Below are 26,706 nucleotides of genomic sequence, written 5' to 3'. Positions count from 1 at the left end.
ATCCACATTTTCTCTGAGAGACTTTATTCATAAGCTTTTAAGTGCTAGAAGTTAATTTTTAATTTTTAGACGTCCATTTGAAATAAATATTTAATGCATATAAAATCTACATAGAGTAATAGTGCTTAATTTAGGGAATTTTTCTACTACATTCAAAATTCAGGCTCAAAAAGTTAGTATAATGTGCTAATTAATACTCTGTTACTGGACAGATGTATTCTGTATAAACAGCTGTTCCTAAATCATAAAAAGATAGATTCATCACTCTGCAATTTTATAATGTCCATTTTCATGTCTATTTAAATAAATGCTACACTTTTTAAAATTATTACAATTATTTATAAAAAAATTAATTCCACAGCAAACATCACAGAAACATCATTGTTTCAAACCTTTGTAATAATCATTAATTTATGATTACTTTGTGCTGGACCTTTCAATTTTTTATTTATTTATTTTTTTTACTATTTTCTCAATTTGATATCCAGTCTCTGAACTTTTATTACTCTTTTCACCAGATTTTCTACCTACACTTTTTAAAACTAGTCCCAAGACTAGTTTAATTGATCAAGCAATTAAAACTGTCAGGTGATCTTTTAATAACTTATTATTATTTTAATAACTTATTTGATATTTAAATTAACAGATTTGCATTTGGTTACTTGGACTCTTATTGTCCAGGTGAGTTTTCACTAAGCAGGAAAACTGTTTCACATCTGGTCTGTCATTGCAAATACATTTTTATTCATGAAGACTGATATTAGAGAATAGTAGTAGAATGTCCCTTGCATATTGCCTCCAGCAGCTTGCTTTGAATGACTAATCTCAGATATCAACTCTCTCCTGTGTACTTTGAAATGAGCCTGAACATAAGATAGTAGAATATCCTTGGCCATGCTCCCTTGCCTTGTTCTGATACTCCCATCCACAATTTCTTCAGACTTTGTAGTTTTGGATTTCAGTGACTACTTTGTAAGTCGTAAATCATATTCCCTATTGACTCACTTTACATCTTTATGTGGATACAATGCTCCTTCTGTAGATTTGTTGGAAGCCATATTTCCTCCTTGTATTCTTCTACATTAAAAGGAAATAAGGTTATATCACTTTCCAAAAGAGGTATAATATAAGCACATGAAATATCACCTTTACACAGATGGGTGGATTCAATATTCTGGTCTATCTACAGAAACACTTCTAGTTCCCAGAAAAGAACATGTTTGCTCAAATGCATATTTCCAGTTTATTTCAGAAGCCAGTATAGAATGCAAGTAAACGTGATTGGAAGATAAATAAAAATGATACTGGAAAATCATATTTATTTCAGGACTTTTATGGCAAAATTTTTTTACTTTGCCACATGTATGCACAAGTTAAAAAAAGTATATGTGGTTATCCTTTAATATCCAGGAAAAGAAAATACTCACAATAACCAAGGGACTTGGACTACTATATTCTTTGCTCAGGTCAACTTCTTAAGTTTTGTGATTATACTTTCCTGCAAGTTACATTTTTCTTTGACATTGCTTATATCTTTAGCCTTTCTTCTCCATAAGAAAATGCTTTAATATTTCCTTACTCTGTTAAAAAAAAAAGCGAAATTCTGTATCATAACATCTTTTACAAAGAATACAGACATCTGCGAGCTGAAGTTATTCTTAAAGCTACAAGTAAAATAATCTTACTAGCTTCTAAAATTATTATACAGGAAAATTAACAAATTAGTTTATGCCCCAGGAAAATTACAATAATTCTCACAGGAATTAACACAATCAGAAAATTTTAAAGGACAAGTGATAGCTTTTTTTACTGCCTAGTAGCCCATGGAGATTCAGAACAGATTTTCACCTCAATGACTACAGCTGGTATTATCCTGTACAAATCCAAAAGGTCATGCTATGCAAACCATCAGGTGTGTCTTGCACTCTAGACAGTGCTGAAAACACTAGGATTTAAATTCAGAGTTCCCCAAACATCTTTGATAAAAGGAAGCACAATGGACTTGTGATTAAGGAATGACAAATTGAAATAAAATAAAATAAATTAAAATAATAAAATAAAATAAAATAAAATAAAATAAAATAAAATAAAATAAAATAAAATAAAATAAAATAAAATAAAATAAAATAANAAAATAAAATAAAATAAAATAAAATAAAATAAAATAAAATAAAATAAAATAAAATAAAATAAAATAAAATAAAATAAAATAAAATAAAATAAAATAATATTCTGTAGTGTCATGTTGTAGGGGGTTTTCTTTAATAATGAGGGATTTATAATCAGTGTGGCACCTAGATGTCTGTAATATACTGTAGATATAGCTGTGTCTCAAAGCCATAATATACAACTGACCATAAAAAATCCACTGTGTCACCAAGGTTGTAATCTTGATGATCAGTAATGTAATATAAACTGATTTTTCTAGTGGAAAGCCTCAATATCAAAGTGTTTACCTTGACAGTGCTAAGTAAATTCTGTCATAAAATTATGGAGCCGTGCTTAAACCAAAATGATCTCAGGAATAATTCAACATGACAAGATATAGATTACAACTGACAAAGATAAATTGTTATTTGATGTTCTACATAACATTATTGAAATATGATAGCATTTTGTCTTTTCCAGTCCTTAAAGAAACAGGAAGTTTGAAAAAATTTATACAATTATAATGGTTGATAGAAAAGTAGTAGTTTCCCAGTAATGAGTCCTGTATCATACAGTAAGCCATTCTGATCTTGACAGTTTTCAGTTTCTACGACTCTACTCATGAATCTCTCATATAAGAAGTAAGATAAATAAATATTTAAATATGGAAAGAGGAAGGAAAGAGGAAGGAAAGGCCAAGGCCATGGCCAAGGGCAAAGGCAAGGCAAGGAAAGGCAAGTTTCAACCTGGAAGTTGTAAATGTCCTAAGCAATTTTCAAGGGAGCTTTCCTTCTCCAATTGTACTGCTGATGTAATGTTCCTGCTGTAAAGAGAACTTGCTGAACATACAGTTGTCCACTGCAAACATGTTCAGTTTGAGAATTAGACCTTTCCCAGGTGTGCTGCATCCTCAGTACATTTCTTATATTGTTCTTGTGTTTTCTTTTTAAACTGTACTGTGACACCTGTTGTTTCTAAGACATTCAGAAGATTATTGATTGTAAAACAGAGATGGATATGTAGCCTAGGAATAATGAAGGAAAAAAAAAATACCAAGGCTTTAAAAATGATGAAAAAACTTCATCAATATTTATAATTTACACTAATTCCTCTGCATATACAGGTTGATATTTGAAACTGTTCTAATAGAAAACAATGGTGAAAGTATTATCATAAAGCTAGAGTTGCAGTCTACACTTTACAATACATAACCATTCTAATTTGGCACTGATATATTGACTGTAAAAAATCTATAAATATTTGACAATTTGCAACACAGTTTGGAAATATCAACTGGATAACACCACCAAAGTTTACATGGTAAGGTGTTCATCTTCACTGGCATTGGACTGCACCCAGTATATGCTGCAAAACAATTACTTTGCAGTTTATGCTTGGAAGCCATGCATCAAAAATGACAGATTTGATCCTACAGTGCTAAAAATATCTCATTCCAATACAACATATCTAGTAAGAAAAAAGAGACCCTAATTTATAAAATCAATGAGACTATTTGGAAGATAAAGCAGTTAAAATTTTAAAAGAAAAATAGGGGCTTCTAGTTTTTTTACCAAAAATATTATTAAAAGCCACTTAAATCATACATATATAGTTATCATCTGGTAACTTTTTTCTGTACACATGAATTTGTGGAGATCTCTCCAGTTTTCAAGGGGAAATCATTAGAAGCCACAACTATTAAGACAGGAGGGAAAACAACAAATTGATGACAAAAACCTCTTTTAAATTGCTAAATCAGAATTTATGCACTATAAGGTCACAGTTACTGTGATCTTCCAGTGTAATTTTTAGAGCAGTGTATAAACTGGAATTCATCATAAGTTATGTACTGAGTTTTAGAGATGGATGAAAAGATGGTGAGTCTGAGGTAGTCTGTGTCTGCTTGTGTTGATGCTTTTGTATGTATTTCTCAAATGCCTGACTTATTCCTGTTCCCTCTTACTTCGTATCCACATAACCTAGAGCCAAGTCACAGAATTGTAAAGACAAAGACCAAACCCAGGGACTCTGAAAGATAATCTGCTCCAGTCCTCATGGGAAAGGCAGCCTGTGTGAGATTGTCTAGCAACTATTCAAATTGCATCTTGAAAAAGTGAAACTAAGCAGATCAGTACATTCAGAGATTTAAACCTCACTTTTTACCCAAATTGCATCTTCTCTAGTTCAGAACAGTGGCACTTCAACAGTGTCACAGCACATGGACACAGCAGCACAGGAATTTAAAATTTATCATTTACTAGATATTATAAAGTTTTCTGAACCAGAAATGCTTGATGTCCTTGTGACAACTAAGGTATAGATACCATGCCCCGTGTTTGCTCAAAACTAGAGGGTGATGTTTTGATGTGCATATATAAATATGATGTATTTAACCTTATCACAAGAAATACTAATTGGGTACTGAAACAGAAAATAACAACTTTGTAGTTAGCTGTAGCATAAAGATTTCTCAATGGAGTGGGAATCACTCTTTCTTCTTCATTTTATATTTTCTACTGGATCCAAGTAATCAAAAGAAGTAAAAACCTACCACTTTTTTCTGAAATAAAGGGGCCCGATATGGTCAGGTTTGGTGTAATACGGAAGAAGAAATTCAGGAATCTGAATTCCCTTTGGGAGATAAATATTAAGCAACTGAAAAAAGACCAACTTAATAGAAAAAACACACTATACATATATTTATGCAAAGGTCAGTGTGAGAGACCTACTGATTACGCTATACATAAGATGAATAACCAAATTTTACTAATCCAAGATGTATAAGCCATTTTTAAAAGCTGAATTTACAAATAAATAAATAAATAAACAAACTAATATATAAATATATTCACATAACTTACAAAGGGACATTTACTGAAGTAGCTACCCTAAGTATGAATTTACTAGAGAAATATGCACCCTTAGCAACCAAGAGGATTTTCTGTGTAATGAAACAGCACAATTCATTACACATTTTACTGCAGAGTATCATTAATAAAATACCACTGCACCAGCCCTTCGGGGAACTCAAATCTGACAGCAGTAGTTAATTGCCTTCAGGAGGAACGCAAGTAGCTTAGAGAGGCTGCAGAATCTTTTCCTCCAAATATATTGGGTTGCAGCAGAGAAAAGAAAGAGCTAAACACAGGCATTGTTTCCCTATTTTTACCTAGCAACCTTGCCAGTTACTCTTCACCAAAGATATTACCATGTATTTCTTATCCTTACATTGTCTATTTATTTATGACAGAAACGTAATTCAGAGGTAATCACAACAAGCAATACTTATCATGCTGAACCTCTGTGCATATGGATGGGGAAGGATAAAATTCTCATAACCAAATCCAAAGTGAGGGGAAACTTAATGCTCTTTAATTTATAAACAAAGTAATAAAAAAGTAAGGTGTACTTTAACAGAGAACACAGTACACAATGAAGACATATATTTCATGTCATATATAACCCATTTACAGAATGGAAACAAAACCACACATTTAAGGTGACTTAAAATTGGCATTACTTCTAAAATCAGAACAAATATGAGACAGTTTAATAGGCTTTGGGAGAAATCAGCTGAGACCTGTCAGAGTCAACTGACCTAATAGCACTTTATGGGGCATATTAACTTTTCTAATGCAGACTCATTTTCAGAAACCTGAGAGAGCAGAATTTGTTCTAGTTTAACATTTAGTAATTAATTTTCAAAACACTGTACCTAAGAAAAGTATCTGTGGTTTACAAAAAATAATTTTTCACTTACACAAAGCAAAACAAAACATGAAAGAGGTGTCCCATTTAAGTACAAAACTGGTCCTAAGAAAGTCTTGCTCTGATTACTATTCCGTGCACTACTGTCTAGGAAATAGCTATTTACCTATACACCAAGAGTAATCTGGAATTGCTTTGCTCTCACAGGGTGCAATCAGACCTTTATTCTGGAAGCTGCAGTGGCCTTGTGCTCATGGAAATCTACCAAGGGCAGCCCTGACCAGGTTCTGTGATAGGTGGCTTGACAGCCTGTTTAGGGGACAGCAGTGGATGCTGACTTTAGCAAGGTCCTTGGCATGCCCACATGAGGAACCCTTGTAGCCAAGGGAATGTCTAGGCTGAATGCAGACAAGAAACAGTGAGAAGAAAATACTCTGGAGAAAGGTGTTTAAAGGATGGGAGTCAGTGTAGAAATGTTCAAACAATGGATGATTAAGAGTTTCATTGCTCAGAGACTGGTACTGTGTCCAAAGCAGTTTAGTGTCTTCACCACCTGTTTGATGGATATCAAGGCATTGCCAGCAAGAAATTGGGGAGGCAGAATATTGAGGGGAGTACAGTGTACTGGATAATAGAACTGTTATTTTGAGGAATTCAGTCAGGGTGAAGAAACGAGCCATAGTTCATCGGGATGAACTACTTACGGAGTTTCACAAAGTCCTGGATGGTACTCACCCCTGCAGCAACACAGGCTAGGACTCACTGAGCAGAAACAGCTCTGCAGGAAAGGAACTGAGAGGAAGCAAGTTCCTGGGAAGCAGGAATCCCTTCCCAGGAGGAAGAAGTGCACCAGGGCAGCAAAGCATCCCTTGAATCTTGGGATGCACTTGCACAACCACAGCAACAGGGTCAGGTACTGATGCTGGTCTGGTGTAGAGCACCAGTGAGATCACCCAAGCTGTGCAGGGTTCTGGGGTTATGGCACAGGACAAACACTACAGGAGGGATTTCAGTGGAGTTCACCTTGATGGCCAAATCTGGAGCATGTAGATAAGAGACCTGGTTTTCTTCAACTTTAATGAAGTGAGATTCTTCTGCTGCTGAGAAATGAGGAAGCATAAGAAAGATAAAGCCAGTGTCTTCTCATTATGTGAGGCAACAAGCACAGTTTGAAACATGGGAAATCCATATTCAATATAAAGAATATTTATTTGATGCTTGTAAGAGCTGTCAAACAGTGGAACAAGGTATCTGCAGAGGCTGTGGAATCTCTTTCCTTGGAGATGGACAAACTTAAAAGAAAGCAAGACCTAGGCAACTTAGTCAAACCAATATTGATGTAATGCTCTTGCAATCCTACTCACCATTCCATTTTGCGTGATGTTCTTTAGTATATTTGATGGTTGTTGTAATTTCCCTTTGCATGATTTATGCCAGTAAATGTGTGTGTGGTCCTTGTCAGAGTATTATGGCTTTAAGCTATGATGCATCAAAGGTAGGACAGACACGAAAAATAAGTTGAAAATTATCAGATGTGTACTTTTTTCTTTGTTTGATACTTGAACAGCAATTAATAGGACACTTTTTTTAATTCTAGCTTCTAAATTACTTTTCTGAAACAAAAATAACTTGGATATTGCATGCACATAGTACACAATATACTCCACAAAATCCATTCTTCAGAATCACTGTGTTTTATTGACTGTCTTTTTAAAGGAAAAATAAACCCACCAAAATAAAACCTAAATACAATGAGCTGTTGCTGTCTTTGTGAAGATGAGTTTGACCTTTGACTATTTCAGCAATATACACTATAGTTTCTACTTCGGCAGGTGTAATTGGAAGATACCATCAGAGATCTTCACCAATGGATTTGCTGTGACAGAGGAAGAAGACCAGGTACATATCCTATCAGCTCACAGCTAGCAGTGCACAGTACCGCAAAAATTCTCTTTTGTGCCTCATTGGAATGTGTCACTTGATGGGAAGGAAGGAGGAAAGGAGTCAGTCATGAGGAAGCTTCCGGTCAAATGCAACTTCTCATCCTAGTAGTTCCAAAGTAGTAAACCCCCTCATATTAGTGGAATGCAAAGTCAAATAATATAAATTTATTAATCATCAGTATAGCAATCTCTCAACGATCCTTCATTTCACGGTTTTATTATAACACAATGTAGCATCTGTGATGGGCTCCTGGTTACATTTTTTTCCAAAGGTTTCAGCTAGGATAGGTTATACTTTCATTAAGGACCATGCTGTTTCATTACTCAAATGCATTTCTAAAAAAAAAGATGGAAAAATGACCAGCAGAATGCATTAGGAAAAGAAGTTCTACAGGAATTGAACCAGCTGGGATGGATAGTGGCTTAGCTCAGGTGACTTGTACAGATGGCATAAACCTGAGAGGCAGGGAAAACTAGGATGCTATTGGGATCACTCCATAACTGGCCGTGTTCCTGGTTCTGGCTCCCGGTTAGTTCAGGACCTGTCACATATAAGGTCATGCCCCTGGTCTGTGTTCACAATTGGACCCCTGCCCTCAGGTACCACTACTATATATCGTTAAGTTCACCACACCCCTGGGTCTTTGGAGCTTTCTCCCACAACGTGCAGTTTCTGCTGTTTGTTATTTTACCATCATTAAAGCTTTTCAGGCAATTCCATTATTCCTGTCCCTCTATTTTGCCACGCCCACCTGGCAGGACCAGTCTTGGAGTCACAGTGAGCCAACTGTGACAATGTTCTACAATTTGTGTTGCATCTGTAACATCTTGAAGACTCTGTAGAGCAAGAAAAGATGCTCCCTTACTGATAAGTGCAAATATATACCCACAGTTCTTTGCTCTTCTGTTTGTATTCCACACCAAGCCAAATGCCAGCTTGTACATTATATCTGTTGAGCCAAAAACGTACTGCTCAAAACTTGGCATTTCACAAATAAGTTTAACCTTTCCCTCCTCTCTCTCACCACTGTATCACCCTCCCACTTCTCCTGACTTAGTGTTTTAGGCATCTGAAAAGGTTTACATTAACATTTTTAATAGTCTCATGAGAGGGAATGAAATTCAACCATCTATCAAAACACTTCTTGCAGTCTTCTAGAATAAAAAAAGCAGTGATACACAAAGAGGTCTTTGTGAGTTAACATTTTTGGAATTAACACTCTAAGGTATAAGAGAAGGCCCTGCTTGTGAAATTACTTCACTGCAGTGAAGACGTTATAGGGAATGAGATCAAAGAATGCACACTCACAGAACCACAATGACCTGATTTCTAACAGTAGCCATAACTAGAGTTTAGCAGAGGACCTTTGCTTTTTATTTAGATGCAAGAGTTTTGCAATTTATTCTGCCCTATGTGCCACTATTTTCACATCCTACATGTTTTTAAGCCTTCCTTAATTGGTAATTGCAGTGGTAAATTTCAGTTTTTGTCCACACCCCAAGAGTAGACTTCTTTACATACTCAGCAGTGCAAACTTTCTCTTACTTAAAACAACTCTCTAGTGGAAAAAATGTCTACTCCTCCTGAGAAAAAATTCAAATAAAGAAAGTATTACTTTGTTTCCTAAAATTATTTAAGGAAGACATTAACAAAATTCTCAGTATTTTTCTTTCTTCTTTCCTTCAGGAACCAAGTCCCTTCCTGCCTCCTGTGGTCTGATAATGAGGAGCCTACAAAAATTGTCTCTGAGCTGGATTTTAAAATGAAGAATGTACGTTAAAAACTTTATTATAAAATAAGAACAAGAGAAAAAACCCCAGAAGTCAAAAAGTTTACTCTGGAAAGTGTTGAAAGCTAAACTTTCTTCTTGAAACTATAAAATATTCTCTTAGAAAATCCTCTAAATATAAGCTACAGTGTATTTTTATTTTGTTCATCCTAACTGGGAAAGAAAAAACAAAAACCAAGGCAAAACAACAAAAAAAGCCCCACAAAAATCATCATCCAGAGCTTCTTTGGGTGCAAGCATTGTGTTGCTATGACTTCAGTGCTAATTTGTAACACCCACAGATTGAATTTTCTACCATTTCACTAACTTTGATGGTATTCCCAATCACTAAATCACTTCTAAGCATTGTTTAGAGAATAAGCAACCCTCTCATAAAGTACTGAAATTATGATGTGATGAACATAGACTAAATGATAGATTTTAAATTACAGAGTTTCCACTTTATAAATTCTCATTATTTTGTATATGCGTGATTTCCCACATCTAAAAGATGGTTCTAAAATACTTCACAGAAGAGTGTACCCAAACACTACATTTTAGAAGTCATGCATTCACAAAATAAGACATTTATTTTTCAAATGATGACACTACATAGTCAGACAAAGGAAGAAGAAATCATTTATAAAGACAAATTTATAAGTTCAAACAAGGAAATAAGTCCAATAAAAGGAAATGAAAAGTAACCTTTTGCATCACTACAGATGACATCCTGCTGACGGACAAGCTGATGGACAAGCTGGTCTTGAGCCCCACTCTGCAGCAAAGAAGTGTGAAGAAGCTGCATGGACTCATTGGGAAGAGGTTTACCAGCAGGTTGAAGGAGTTGAGTCTTTCTTCTAAGTCCTGAGTCTAGCTCTGGACTTCCGAATAAAGGAAAAATGTGGATTTACTCGAGTGAACCCAAAGGAAGGCCATAAAAACAATGAAAGTGCTGGAGAATTTCTCAGATAGAAGAGATTGAGACTTGCAGATGTTCATCCTGTAGAAAAGAAGTATCAGCAGTATCTCATCTGAGTACAAATACCTGATCAGGGGACTAAAGGGCAGACCACATGCTCAGGGTGGTTTGCATTGATGGGACAAGAGGTAAAAGGCACACCTAAAAACTCATGAAGTTTTCATCTCTAAACAAAAAAAAAATAGTTTTCTAATGTGAGGGTGTTTGGAAACTGAAAATAATTTCCCAGGGAAATTGTGTGTTGTTTCCATCTCTGGAGATGTGCAAAACTTGAAAGAACACCCAACGGAGAAACTTGCTTCAGCCAACTGTGCTTTGAACAGAGGATTTGGACTAGATAATGTCAGGAGGTGTCTCCAAATTCTGTTGATGTGACTTGGTGAAAGCATACTCTCCATCTCTCTGTGAAATATATTAAGAGGGTAGATAACATTTTTCTTCTGTTATATTTTTGAAGGAGGTATTAGCACATTCGGAGACATGAAACATTTTTCTTTTTTACTTTATAAATATGGCTATCATCTTAAATCCATACCATTCCAATATTTCACTTCAAAGATATTGATTTTCATCCGACTGGAATTTCAAAAAGACGTACATTTTGGCCTTCATATAAATCTAGAGACTGTTTCTGGATTATTTTTTATGCCTTCTCTCAGCTATACTCTATTATTTTCTGAATTACATGATCCAGTAAACCATATTTTCTACATATGATTGTAGGAAAATAAATGCATTTGTTTACTGATTTAAGTGTGGAAGAATTTACCAGTGCTGAATAGATGTCTGTCAGTGATGGACAAGGAAAGCAAAGAAAAGAAAATTATATTTTCACAGAGAAATTTATGCTTAGGATATCTCAGGATGTAATTATTTCAATATTCTTCTTAAAAACTTCAGATTATATAAGCTTGCTCAAAACTTTTTCCATATAAGTTTTGAAGACCTCCAGCTTTTCCAGGCGAGGAAGGGACATCAAATTTATCTCCATCACCAAGTTCTAAACTCAATGATGAATTTTAATTGGACAAACATGTGGGCAATAATTTCCCTTTTAACTACAGACTATAATTTTCTCTTGCAGGATCTGCAAATTAGTCTTCTTGGATTGAGGAAACACTGAAGTATCACAATTATATTTTACTAGACAAAGCTGTCTTCCTTAAACACCAAAACCTTATAGAGAGAATAAATGCAAAATATTAAATTTGATAATTTCACAGCATGGAGAAATATTACTGAATAGCCTTCTACCTTATCTATGATTAAAATGATGCATACATACGTTATTCTAGACATACCCATACTTTGCTGTCTATATCAAAAAAGCACTTTAGAAGTTTGTTGATATAACATATACAGAGAGATGACATAATACTGCCTTCAAAAAGAAGGCATATGCCATATATTTTTCATTTAGCTAATTCTGAATTTTAGATTTGTGGTTGTAGTATAGCTGAAAGATCAAAACAGAGAACTTCAAAAATACATCAATTTTTTTAAGCAGTCAGAAATGTGGATGCATCTCTTACAAGTTAAAGTAATTTGATCTATATTATTTCTAGAAAAATACATTTTTTACATTTTAATGAGTTATACACTGAACAAAACCTCAAATCAGGTATTGTATTTAATGTTAAAGGACATCTTAAAAAGCTATACAATATATTTTTATTTTCTCAAATCAATAAAAGAAGTCAGTTCTTGTTATCAGAATATAGAAAATAATTTGCATACAGTGTTCACCAGAAAGTTTTAAGACAGCTTTTTCTTGAATAACGTAAGAATTAATTGTAAAAATTTTAGCTTGATTGGAAAGGGTTCAGAAATGATGCTATTTTCCCTTCTAATTTCAAGAAATTGTACTTATTGAGACACCTATGAATTATGCTTCAAAAAGTTTATTTTTATTTGATGCTATTTTGCTTTTTTAGATGCTTTTCTTCTTTCCTTTTTGTTTTCACTTTCCTGTTCCATCTTCACCATTTTTATTCTTAAGATGCTGCTTTTGAATGTTGCATTTCATTGCACAAGTACTTATAGTTACATTGATCCAACCCCCGAATTTCTATCTTCTGTATTAGCAATTTATTTTTGTGCCTTCAACAACAACAACAACAAAAACAACAACAAAAAAATTCTAAGCAAACCAAAAAACAATGCAAATATATTGTGCTGGTTTTGCATTAATTGATATTTGGTGAGGAGGGAAGAAGCCAGCCATGGGAATTATTTTTCTAGGAGAAGCTGTTAAGAGCTTCCTCTGTGCCTGGCAAAAACCAATAACTGGCTAGCTCTGAGAATTGACATCTCATTGAACTCTTTAGAAGCTGGGTCCACCTCTGTGAAATTCACATTTTAAAGACAGGAAAGTCCAGAAAGCTCTCTTCCTTCAAGCTTTGAAGAGGAAAGTGTGTGCCAGTCAGGCCGGCCCTGCTCCGCCGCGGCCTGGTGGGGCCTTGCACTCTACAGATGAAACTTGCAAAACATTGATCCTCTCTCAAGTTAGAGAAAAGGACAGAGTGAAGGCATGCAAAGGACAACATGAAGACACCAAGGTCACTAAAGAAGGAGTCAAGTCCCAGAGGGAAGGAGAATGAGGAGATGCCTTAGTACTACCCTGAAAATTCATTTGGTAAGGCAATGGAGATGGACAATGATACACTAATATATCCCCTTTAATTCATGAGAAAGTATGGGGGGATGGAGTGTTCAAACTGTAGACATGAGCAGAGGCAACCATAATGAAGCAAAGCTGATGTTGAAGTAGCTGTGATCCCATGAGAAGCTTTAAAAGAGAGATGAGCGTGATGATGAACCTTTGCCCCCAGGGAGAGAAGAAAACCTCTGTTCCCAGAGATGAAAATGATCACAAAGATGGATGAAGAGAACCTTTGCTTTTGAAGAGTTCATCCTTAAAATTGTACTCCATAAGGTGACACAGCTGTGGAAGGCTGTGAACTTCACAATTGCAAAATTTTCTTGGCAGCTGCTATTCATGGAAATTAAAAGCCACAAGAGAACTCTTTCTTGGGGAGAAGTCTCCATGGCATGGCGAGAGAAACTTCTCTCCCTACTAGAGCTGATGAGAGACTGTTGTAGAGGTGGTAACTGATTTAAAATCTCAGTTTTTGTCTCTACATTGTCAGTGGGAAAAAAAAGAGGGGAGAAGAAACGTTCTGAAGGTTTTATTCTGATTCTTATTATTCTTTTAGTTCTGTTAATAAAATTTTCTCTATACCTTTTAAAGTTTTAGACCTGCTTTGCCTTCCTCCTAATCATACCTCACAGCAGGAAATGAGTAAATAATTTTAGTGGGTGCACTGGCATTTGGCCAGTGCTCAAAACACTACATTTATATTGAATATTATCCAGAGAGAGCAAAATGGAAGAATTTATACTGGATTACTTTTATGTTGTTGCATTCTACATAACTAAAGTGTAATTCAGTGTATTTATAGTCAAGACATGTACCTTCATTTTTGGCAAGCAGAATGTGAAAAAATTGAAAAGGTTGCACACAGAATTAAAGGTCCTGGAAATACGTAAGGCATATTATTTAGGAACTTAAATATGTCTGACCACACTGGACCACCATGTTATCCGAAATTATATCCATCATGTTATGTTAGATTTGCAGTTATATACCTCTATATATATATTACCTCTAGCTATATCCTCACCTTTACTATCAGTAAAGTGGTGTTTGGAAGTAGGCAAGGTCATGAATTATCTGCAGTCTGTATTTAGATGTGTGCTCTGGCTGGAAATGCATTTAAATCCCATAGCCATGCAGTCTGGTAAGAAAGTTAATGGGATTGGTAGCAAGAGTACTCTTGGTATCAGTAGCAACTATATTCCATGTTAAACCTTTATTATCTCAATTGAATAAAATAATATCAGTTTCAATAGAGATAGAAGGTCAATATAGCTGACATAGTCTGGTATGCTAGCCCTGTGGTAACATATTTTTGACACACTCTAGATTCATATGTATTTTTAGTAAAACACATTGGCAAGAGAAACCACTGTGCTTCCAAAGACACCATTTAAATAAAAGTGTAGATGGATGTTTAGTATAGATGGACATCTAGACATTTATATGCTGCATGCTAACAATGACCACAGAAATCAAACCAGCATTTGCTTTTTGTCTGCCAATACTTTGTCAAAACTTCAATATCTACCATACCCAAACACCCTAAGTGTCAATTCCTACTTCCTGGGAGATCCCTAGAGAACCAGTGCATTATGCCATTCACTTTATCACAGTTGACTACATTTAGACTAAAGGTACACTAACTGAAGTTGGACTAAACACGTGTGAAGGTGGTTATATTTACCAGGCATGGTCTCTCATTTGATTTGAGAGATATATATTTGAGAGATATTTGATTTGAGAGATAATGATATAGTTTCAACTTTGCATATTGCTTTTGTGGTTATACTATTTCTGTAGTTGAGACTTTACAAAAGAATTGGTTGGCAGGAACTCCTGCATCCTCAGGATTTATAATAGAGCTAAAAAACAGTGGTTCTAAAATTTACCCCTGGGGAACTCCACTGGTGACTGACCGCCGTTGCTCTGCTTAGTGTACTTCTTGGAGCCTGACCCATCAGCCTATTGCTAACCCAATGACTTGTCTAGCTGAGTGATGGACATTTGGTCCAGAAGGACACTGAGCAAAAGAGTGCCAAAATCTTTGCTAAAGTTAAAAAACACCTCATCTACTGCTTCCCTTGGTCAACTAGATGGTTGACCTTGTCATAAAAAGAAATTAAGTTTGTTATGCAGGACTTTCCCCATCGTGAACCTCTGCTGACTATGACTGGATATTCCTATTCATTTGTTCCATAGAAAACTTCTTAAGTCAGACACAAAGAGTAACAAAAAACACCAACATTTCAACGTTTGCCAGTGGACAATTAAGCTCTTCTATACTGAAAATATTCTTTGTGATAGAAGCTGTATTATATGAGACAACGAGTTAAATAACAAATATTTTCAAAAAGACTGGTGGACTGAATCCTAGCTACAAATTAGATCTGTTTTTGTTTCCTTTTCTTGTGATCAGATGTGGAAATGAATCTTTCCTTGCTGTTTTTTATATGAATTCCACTGAATTCCAAAATCTACTAAAAAAATCAGTTTTTAGGATTTCTGCTGATATATTTTTTTAAGAGAGGAAGCATATTTGCAGTAATAATTCAGTCTACTAGAGATCATAAGTGTAACAAGTATGTGATTTATGCAATTCAGTGAAAAAAGTGAGTCCAAAATAAATACACTGGATTAAAATATTTTGTGCGTAATTTTTTTATGTGGCACTAAATGCAAAAACAACCTCTAGACTCATAGGGGTAAAGAATGCTGAAAAGAGTGACCTAAAATGGTAAACTTCAGAAGGCTGCTTCCCTGCATGGAATCAGCTCTCTTTTATAGTGCTGATTAAGTCCTGCTCTGGCCAGGATTACAAATTAGGGTTGTCCCAAACATATTATAAAAAGAGCAGGTAGCAGTGGAAGGAGGGACAAGTCAACAGATGTACCCAAGCACAGGAAAAGACCCATGGAGAAGAAAATGAAGAAGCAAAAATGAAAGTATGGGCCATACATTAACCAGTGCTACTTAGAGGGCAGATTTGAATATCACAAAGATTTCATGGATTTTGCATCATTTTTTCTCATACGGAGATGCTGGAATATGAAAAGTTGATCTTTATTTGAAAAAAGACACTTGAAAAATTTGAAGCCTTAGACCACCTGTTTTAGATCTCTTAAATACAGGAGAGTCTTACAATGCTTTTTTTTTTGTGCTTTTGGCAGGGTTTTAGTTTGGTTGGTTGGTTTTGGTTGGATTTTTTAACTCATCTTGCTGTCATCTCTGTTTCTACATGTGACTTAGAAGTGTAATTCAGCTTCTTCTGTGGAAAAGGTGAGAGCCAAAAATTGTGGTAAAATAGTCTGAGTCCAGGCTATACTTCAAATGTGGTCTACAGGATTCAAAAGATTCCAGTGATTAGTGTTGACATAAACTGTAGGTAACTCATATGCAAAATAATGAAGTTAATTTTGGTTCTTTAAAACAATATACATGCATTTTCAGTAGCAGCACAGAAGCCATCTACCTTCCAAGTTTACCAATCTCAGATTTCTTAAGTCTGTTTCAGATCAGGCTAAAGAGAAGCTAGGATAAAGAAGATAGGAGATTTATATAGATCTGTTCACAGAACCTACATATGTAGAGACTGCATTTGAAGAAGAGCACATCATGACTCCTATTTTGGCAAAGATGATAGAAACAAAATTTGACACTTTAATATTATCACAACTCATTCTTTTCCCCTCTCTTTTTTTTTTTTTTTAAATGCTAAAATATTTAATAATAAACACTTTTTAATAAATCACCTTTTATATTGTAATTTTCAACAGACTCTCAAATTCAGTGCACAGAGAGGAGGAAAGTGTGTCAGAGCTATAAATTTATGGAATATTTTAGAAGTACATCAACTTTCAAATATATCTTTCCAGGCTATTACTGGGGGGCAAAAAGAATGCACTGAAATATAGCTACTAGTAATTGCAAAGTTTGAGACATAAATAATGTCTATTGGTCTCCGATGCATAAAAGTGCTCATATTTGTTTAAATGTAAACCTGCAATCAAGCTTGCAGATGTTAATGGGAACATTTGCATGCATAAAGCTAATCTGCTGCTAAATTAGCTACTTGAGTCAGCGTTTAGTGCCGAAATTCCACTAGGATTCACAGCCTGAAAAAAATTTAAGGCTTATTTCATTTATTCAGGGTAGATGAAGTATGTGTTTTCCATGCAGTTCTCTCAGAAAGTGATCAGAAATACTCCTGGATCAAGTATCTACTGATAGATATTGTATGTAACACTTAAAGAAAGACCAGCATTCAAGGTGACTGAAATATGTCAACACAGCTGGTGTGTGGAAAAACATCTGTTTTCTGAGTATCTATAAGCATCTTGAAATGATCTGCCTACCCCACACCTGCCAGAGAATCTACATAATGTATCATAGTCCACCTTCAGAACATACCATGCATGCTCTGGAAGGGAATTCCATTTGACAGTGATAACACCACACTTAAAATTTGTTTTCCTTTGTCATTTAGACAGAGGACATGAAAAAAGGTGTTTGTTCATGACAAGCAGTGGCCTTCAAGGTTTAAAGCACCAAGCCAGCTTGCACTGGCAGATGTGTGTTTTCTTCATGGAATCAGGCTTCTTTTCAGGCCTCAACCTGCTTGAATGATAAAATCATCAAGACAGAATGTTGGGGTGGAAAATTCTCTGAGTTCGTGTATTCTTCCAATTTATGTGCAGGTGACAATAGAAGAGTGAATATTAAAGCAGTTGAATAATTGAATTTAAGGCGAAAATTAGGAAAAAGTATAGGCACTCTACACATAAAATTTTAAATTTAAATATAATCAAGGTTATCTCATGTGATACCATAATTTCCAGGTATTTTCATGCCAGGGAGTTTGCCAGGATTCTGATGTTGTTCCACCATTGCTTTATAACATAACTAGGAAAAAGAAAATCTGCATCCCTATGGCTTTCCAGCTTGTATCCCACCACAGACAGCAGGAAATACTGAGTGATGCTGACTACTATTAAGACAGTTTTCTTTAGCTTGCAAACTTTGTGGGTAGGGTACCTAATGTCCTACCAGTGTTGCTTACTTTCATTTACTCCCCTCAGAGATAAAATATGAACTCCTCATTTGGATTACTGAAGTTTCTATATCTCATTACTAATCCCTTTAAGTCATCTGGATATACTCTCACTAGCACGTGTTGCATCACCAAGCAAATTATAGAATCACAGAATGATCAAAAGTTGGAAGAGACCTTTAAGGTCACCTAGTCCAACCATCCACCTGGTACTGCCATTGTAACCCCTAAACCACTCAATCACATCACCCAGCACCAGATCCAGACATCTCAAACACTACCAGGGATGGTGATTCCACCACCTCCCTGGGCAACCTATTCCAGTGCCTTAGCACCCTGATAGTGAAATTTTTTTTCTTCTAATATATAAACTGAATATTCGCTGTATACCTGCATTACAAAGCTAAAAAGAGTTTAAAAAAGCTCTCTTTCTACCAGAGACAAAGAATGTCAAAATTAATAACATTAATTTTAAAGATGTTTTGAAATTTAAAAAAATATATCATTTCTGTTGGAAATAAAACCACTATTTTTCTCTTGACCCACTAGTAATGATTAGTACATGGGAGGTAAGATTTACTGTTCCTTAGTAACAGGACACACTAGTATTTTCGGAATCTTTTTGGCTGTTGCACATGATCATAATTTTTGAATAGAAAACCATTTTTAATTCTGATAGATTAAAAAGAGTTAGAGATGCATGTGTATTTCACAATGCTTTAGAAAAAAAACCTGATAAATGGAAAGGTTGATATAATGCTGGTAATGACACAGTCAAATGTAAACATAGAAATAGTAAACATTTTTAATGGTAGAACTACATTATCTTACATTTGGCTAAATCTGATAACTAATGCAGTTTCCTAGAATTTTTTAGAAAGTCTGAATGAGTTATAAAGAAGTCATTCTGCCAAGTTTCAGCCATAATATGTAAATGTACTTTGATGTTGCAAATCAATTTTTGTGAAGAAAAAGAACCAGTAAAGTAAAAAGCTGAACTGTTAGCTGTATTTTATTGAAGTGAAGATTTTACATAATTTAAAAGCATGTCTAAACCTACCAGTCTTCAGAATAGTGTATTACGTGCATACAACCCTCTACAATACACTGGGGATCCCCAGGGAAGTGGTCACAGCACCAAACCTGACAGAGCTCAAGAAGTGCCTGGACAATGCTCACAGGCACATGGTGTGACTCTTGGGGCTGTCCTGTGCAAGGCTAAGAGTTGGACTCTGGTGGGTCTCTCCCGACTCAGGATTCCACATCATTCTATGATTTCTGGTTAATATTTAAATCAGATGTTGCATTGTAAGACTTGGAAAGAAAGACTACCCTGAAAGTTAGTCTTTGTCTGTGACAAAATGGCATCCCTTTCATTTTTATTAAAGCTAAAGTTTTGAAGCGTTTTCAATGCTAGTGTCTTCCTATGTCAGGTGTATTTCTACCTTTTATTTTTTTTTCCCCTTGTAATTTTTACATGTCCATTCTGGAACTTTCTAAGGTAACTGTAACTTTTTTTTCCTTCAGTTCGTATTCAGAATTGAATAACCTTCTTCAATGTAACTGCTAATCATCTTTCCTTTCCAAGGAATACTTCCACAGATTTTTCTGAGACTCTGAAATTAGTCTTGCCTATACAAAAACCTGCGAGGCAGCAAGTGCTTTGAAAAGAAGCAAAACAAGAGAAACGCCAAATATTAAAATCCAGATTTTTTGTCCTATAGACAGACTTTTCAAGATTATATTTTCATTGCTCACTGTTACTATTTTTTCACAGTGTTAAATATCACAGGATATGAAGTAGAAAAGAAAATAAAAGAAATAAAAACACAAGTCAAGTTTTCAGCTTTGTTCCATCTGATTGCAAAAGAATCCTTGTATCTACCAAGGTGATCACTAGTTCAGAGAAAATTCTAAAAATCCACACTTATTGTTCAAGTTTCCAAGTTACTATTAAATTAAAAAAATCAAATTAATAGAACATTAAAAAATCCAGAGATATATCTGGATTAATTAAATAAAATTTACCTAATATAAAGTATTTCCCCAAGATTTTCTGATTTTTCCTTTATTCCTCTTTGAAAAGTCTGGTATATCATCATTTAAACTGAGTAAGGTCAAGCCATAGGTATCTTTCGCCTACTTTTTTGTTTTGTTTTATTTTGGTTTGGTTTTGTTTTGCAGCAAAAAATGAAATTATATTCATACTTAAAGGAATAATGCGCACATGCACAGGAAAATATGATTATACCATTGAAATTAAATTTTTGTCTCTTTGTAATTGTTATATATATCTGTAGTGCTTGAAAGATGTTGTTGCTCAATACCTCTGATTAGCTGGAGTACTGATATAGTTAAAATGCCATGGAATATAGGTAATTCATGCTATGCATACATATATAAGTGTATATATATATGTGTGTGTGTGTATGGATTACACATGTGTGCATATAACATTTATGCTAAATACATATAATGTACTGATATGAGATTAAATTGCATTGAATGATATGACATGATATGATATTATAATATTATATACCTTGGAAAGGCACATTAGTCAAGGTAATAACAGAAAGATGAAATAATTTCTTCATTGTAAATGAATGATAAAAATATTATTGCACAAACTTATTCTCAAGATATATATCTTCTTTCAAACCTTTTAAGTCTAACTTTCACACCCTCTTTTTCTCTTCCTACCTGGCAAAGAAACGCAAACCAACCAACCAAAAAAACCCCATAAAAAAGTAAACAAACAAAACCAAAATCCCACCTTAAATTTTAGTTAGGAAGCTGATATTTTTCACAGACAAGAATAAAGAAACACTGAGCTGTCACAATCCACACTTTCCATAAGATGATATATATCACTGGAAAATGTGTGGCAGTGTTGACAGACTGCACTTTTCAACTCTTTAACATCTTCATAATGTAACAATTCCAAAGTCATAAACAACACTGCATGTTTTTTCCCAACTACTCTTTCTTTTGAAGTCATTCCATGATTCAGCAGAAAAAATATAGCAGAATTGTCATACATGTCACAGGCAATTTTGCATCTGTGTTTCTGAGTGGGAGAGCTCTAAAGTGCTGGAGAACCAGAAGACTATATTCAAAACCAAACAAAACCCTATAGAATTGCCATATAACGAGTGTAAAATTCAACAGATTTAGAGAGAAAAAAATTAGGAAAGCTTTCAATGCTTGGAAATTCTGGTGAGGAAATATTTCCTTATATCAAATCTAATCCTGCCCTGGTACAACTTGCAACTAACTTCTCTTGTCCTGCCGCTTGTTACTTGGCAGAAGAGACTGACCCCACCTGGCTATACCCTCTTTTCAGGTGACTCTAGAGATTGATAAGGTCTCCCCTGAGCCTCCTCTTCCTCAGGCTACACAACCCTGTATCACTCAGCTAGTCCTTATAGGCTTTGTACTCAGCGAGTGTTTAGTGTTCTGGAATTCAATAAACCTTGACAAAAAACATTTTTATCACAGTTTCTTTACTCAATTTAAAGTAATTAAAATGAGTTGGAAATGTATAGCTATTTTTTGTTTCATCCTTATTTTATTTAGGTCCTAAGTTACTTAGGAATAATCATCAAAATGAAGACCTCATGCAGGCATTAGTGCTGTGAATGATTTGGTTAACTAACAAAAAAACCTTTACTGCAGGATCGTATTGAAAGAAGATAATTAAAACAACCTGCTAAACATTAAAGGTCACACAAAGGAAAGCCACCTATTAATAGCTGTAAGAAAAAAACAAAGCACTTCCATTAGGCTGAAGTGCAAAGTAAGTTATGTTCAAAAATTAAACCTAGGCATGGAGGAATGGAACAAATAGTGATTAAGGGAGACTTCCCATAGTTCTAGTTCCAATGTCAGGAGTTTGCTGACACAAAATAAGGAGTCCTTAAATATTTATATGTTGAATGGGAGACATTTGACAGTCATAGCCATTCATATCACATGCTTACATTAAATATTTTTATATATGTATGTTTATAAACATGCATCTGAAGTGTATTATTTATGGAGTTCTATCTCAAAATGTAAATTATAAACTAAAAAATATGAAGAGACAACAAGCAGAAAATAAATATGTGCTTGCATGTTTGAATCTCATGAGGTGTCTATTCCTATGTCCACATTTATCTCCTTGGAGCAATGTTAATGTAATGTAATTAATTCAGCACATGACAGTGAAGAACACTACTAAATGCTTCTAAATTGTATGTTGCTAGGCACCACAGTGTTTGATTTTTCATAAGGAAACATAGATATAATCAATATACTGACTGAATACTAACTTGTTACCTAGTTGGAATTCAGAGACAAGTTCACATGAAGACAAGATACCTGAACTTAGAAGTGTTCCAGTTAAAGATGCCCTTTCTAGGAAGACATTGCAGTCATGGCCCACAGACATTCGAGGGCTGCATTGAGAAAGCCTGATGCTTCCTCTCCACCTGTCTCTCACTGTGTTTCTTAATAGAAGACAGGGAAGTAGATTGTCTCACTAGGTGGGTTTAATCAGTTCACAGTTTAAATTACCAGCGAAAGAAATCAGTATTACCATTTTCTCATCAACAAGAGAACAAAAGTGAGACAAATTATTTTATTTTACCTGATTTACCATGGCTTCACTGGAACTTTATTCTCTGTGCCTTGCTCAAGTGATGTCCTTATCACCATTTTATTACTTTATTTCTAATTTATTGACAGGTGAGGTTTCCCAATTGGCTTCTGCTTCTTCTGTAAGTCTCATGAAACACAAACATCTGCATTCATTAGTTAAAAAGAAATTTGCCTTCATCTTCATGCTTCATCTTGACTCCCACAGACCAGTGGCTAGATTGTACATTTGACTTTCTTCAAATGAATAGTTGAATAGAATAGAACCCTTTGGTCCCTGGATTGTTCACGAGGCTGAACACTGAACTTGGCTTGCTACCCTTTCCTGTATTAATGAAGTCTGGGGTTGCCTGAAGCATCAGAAATGGAAGTGGCCATTAAAGAAGTTATAATTTTTTCGGACTGACTGATAATAGTTAGTAAGCCACAAGCTAGGGAAGACAGGCTAAAAAAGACTTAATAGTAGTACAGTCACAAAAGAGATAATTCATCACCTGGTCTTTACATAAGAATTTCTTTTTGCACTGTCCGTTTTGTTACTATTTCTGCTGATAATTGCCTTGGTTAGTGTCTGCTAACTGTCTTGGTTCTCTGCCAGTCTTAACATGTCATCCAAATCCAGTCATCTTCAAGCAGAAAAACACTGATATCAATTATTTTTCCTCAAAATTAATTAAAATTATTTTTTGTTCTTTTTTACTTAGTTTGCAAAGGTCTTTTTCTACCAATGTCTCTCTCATTTCTTTGTTCTCTATGTTATTTGAAATTTCATCTCAGACAGTTAACATTATAAAAATTCAATTGAATTAAATTAAACTTATGCTTGATGGTTCCTAAGACCATTCATCCATCTACTACAATAATTAAATGGAACCATTTACAAAAAATTATGCATGAAATAGAAAAGCTGAGATGAAAAGCAATACACCAGAATAAATAATCTACTTATTATATTTGCTCATAAACCACAACCATATCCAATATAAATGTAGGACAGCTGCAAGCCAAAGCCTTGCAAAAACCAATTTTTATAAAGCCATATCCTTCTTCATGCAGTGAATAAGGTTACCTGGCACTGACATAGAATAATGGTGTAAACTGAAAGTCTGTTCAAATATCTTTGGAATTAAAAACTAATCTGTTTGCACTATTCCTCAAAAAAAAAAAAAAGTGACTAGAGCTGCAAAATGCTGGGTTTACACTTTTCAGAAGGACTTGAATTCCTTCTGTCCATAATGACATAATGCCCACACGACCATGTATCATATCTAGGCCACAGACTGAAGAAATCAACAACAAATCTCATCAAGTTTATATGTACCAGTCACTCAGCATGCAAACCCCATAACAATAATAATGTTTTATTATTCAGCCTTTCACAGAGCAGAAGAGCAAAAGGTATCCTGAAACATACTATTTCAGAAATTCTTTTGACTGTGAGAATATGATGATGGCCTGATTTTCATGCCATTCATTTATATTTGTCTATAAACCCAAAATAACTATACTGTATTATAAATATTTTATTTTTTTTTTGTGGCCCACCAAGCACCCTGCTGTAGCAGAAACAGCTGAACAGTTCTATATATTAACTGTAAATTTAATTTTTATGAACCAGCATGGGAATATGACAATGCTCAGATTAAAGCTTGCTTCAAAATACCAAATATCATGACAGGAATAATGGAAAAAGCACAGATGTGCTGCTATGTAGTTCCTATTAGATAAAACTCTTAAATTTATGAGATATCCATGAAAGACATTTTTTTATGAATCATAAGTGGAATTTTATTCATATTTAAGAAAACCCAGCAAAAAAAAATAAGGAAAAAAGAGGAAAGTAATTAATGTCTGGATTTTTGTGGTACTTTTGGTTTTGTGGTAGCTTTTTCTTCAGTAAGAAAGAACACTATTTTATGTAGTATTTTAAAAAACAGTCAAAATTGCTGTGTTCTCTTTTGTTAAGAAAACAGAGAATTTCACTACTATATATGTTTTAATGAAATCTTTGGAAATACGTACACATAATAAATAGTAATAAGTCACCTATATGGGAAAGGTCGAAATTCATATAGATGTTCACTGACAAAAATGATACCTCAGAGTGTTCATATCTGGAGACAAAGACAGAAAGTTTTTCAAAATACTAAGATTCATATATATACAGATCATACATCTGACTTCAGTGATCTCTTAGGCAAATGTATATTAATGTCTCAGGATTAGGGTACTTGATATCTATCAGAATTTAATACTAAATACCTAATGATCTCAAACTTCTGGTGAAGAAGCACAAGTAAAAAGCTCTTTTGTAAGAGCTGAACATAACCCAAACAAGGTAATTCTCAGGGACTTTTTTTTTTCAGTTGGATACTTTTGACACTTTAGAGGCAGAAAAAGTCACTATGGGGAAAACTACCAAGGTACTATAAGCAGAGCCGTCTGAAAGAAGAGCTGTGCAGCAGTATTCAACCAGACTGTGAGGGGGTGTCTTGTAATCCACCTTACCTCTGCAGTGTACCCAGCTAAACACATCTATTTCAAGCTTGGAAAAAAAGAAATAGAGGAGATTTTAAAAACCAACTTCAGCAGATTTTCAATTAAAAAAACTTTAACAGAATTAAAAACCTGACTCTTCTCAATAAAAAGCCTGTTCACCCATATTCTCAGTGATGATGTTGTCTAAACAGTGAAGAATCTAGTTAAAGAGTTTTGCTTGGTGAAGAATACATAGTGCCTGAATATTCTATGAAAACTAAGAGAAAAATATATTTACAAATAACTCAAATTCATTTAGTGGCAATTCTATGACTATGATATTTTTTAAAATTATGACAAAGCAAAACACGTAAGCAAAAATATTTATTCTTAGAAAAATTTAGCATTTTTCAAGGCATTTAATATTTTTCATATGTCATAATTCTACCTTAACCTCTGGCTTCTTTGGTGTTTAGAAAAGGGAGCTTGTCAATTTAGAAACCTATGTATTGCATCTTATGCTGTCATTGCTCAAGAGTGGCATGTCTAAATTATTCCAGTGCAGGGTAACTATGATTGATTTCATGATTACTCAAATCCATACACAATAAATTCACTCAGATATGCTTCTGGAGTTATAGATTTAGAAGTAATGAAGAAGAGTTTAAGCCCTATAAGAACTTGAGTCTATTCTTATTTTCACTACATTTACAGTTAAATGTATCATAGATGAAAAATAGAAAAATTCTGTTATGAGATACATTTTAAGCATAATATTTGCATTTTTATGAAAAGGAGAATCCAGTGTTTCACTTTATTCTAAATAATTTTCACTTCCCCAACTGTCTGCTCTATATAACAGTAATACAGTATATAAGTAGTTAACTGATTATTTCTGATATTTATAAGATGAATGCCCTTTAGAGAAATCACATTTTAATAGAAAAAAACACCTGCAATACTAAGCTAAAATTCCTTTTCTGTTTAAAATACATAAGAACTAATTAGTTCAGGGACAGAAATCTGCACATACAATCGCAATTTAGCTACACATTCTTCACATTTAAGAAAGGATTGTTTTGTTTTGGTTTTTCGTTTTGTTTTGGGGGTTTTTTTTTGTTTTGTTTTCATATTAACTTTTAAACAAAAATCTCTGAAGGGCAAATAACTCTTGGACTAAGAGCTGATGAACTGCTGAGATAGGGATGCAAAAAATACTCCTAATCTGAAAACAAACAAACAAACCACCAAACAAAAGAATGAATATTAACAAATAGACTTTTTACTTCTGAACACAACTCAAATACTCATGTCCTACAGAAATATTATTAGGA

The 26,706-nt window shown here is 34.4% G+C and overlaps 1 protein-coding gene across 3 annotated transcripts in view; it reads right to left on the bottom strand.

The window, feature by feature from the left end:
* The window catches only part of LINGO2 (leucine rich repeat and Ig domain containing 2), a 485,670-nt gene that overhangs the window by 191,953 nt on the left and 267,011 nt on the right, over positions 1-26,706 (bottom strand). The gene's annotated exons all lie outside the window — the stretch shown is intronic.

This window comes from Parus major, chromosome Z (assembly GCF_001522545.3).
Source record: "Parus major isolate Abel chromosome Z, Parus_major1.1, whole genome shotgun sequence".
In the NCBI taxonomy this organism is placed as follows: Eukaryota; Metazoa; Chordata; class Aves; order Passeriformes; family Paridae; genus Parus; species Parus major.
Note: the sequence above shows the minus strand (reverse complement) of the source record. Positions and strands in the feature narration are given on the sequence as shown.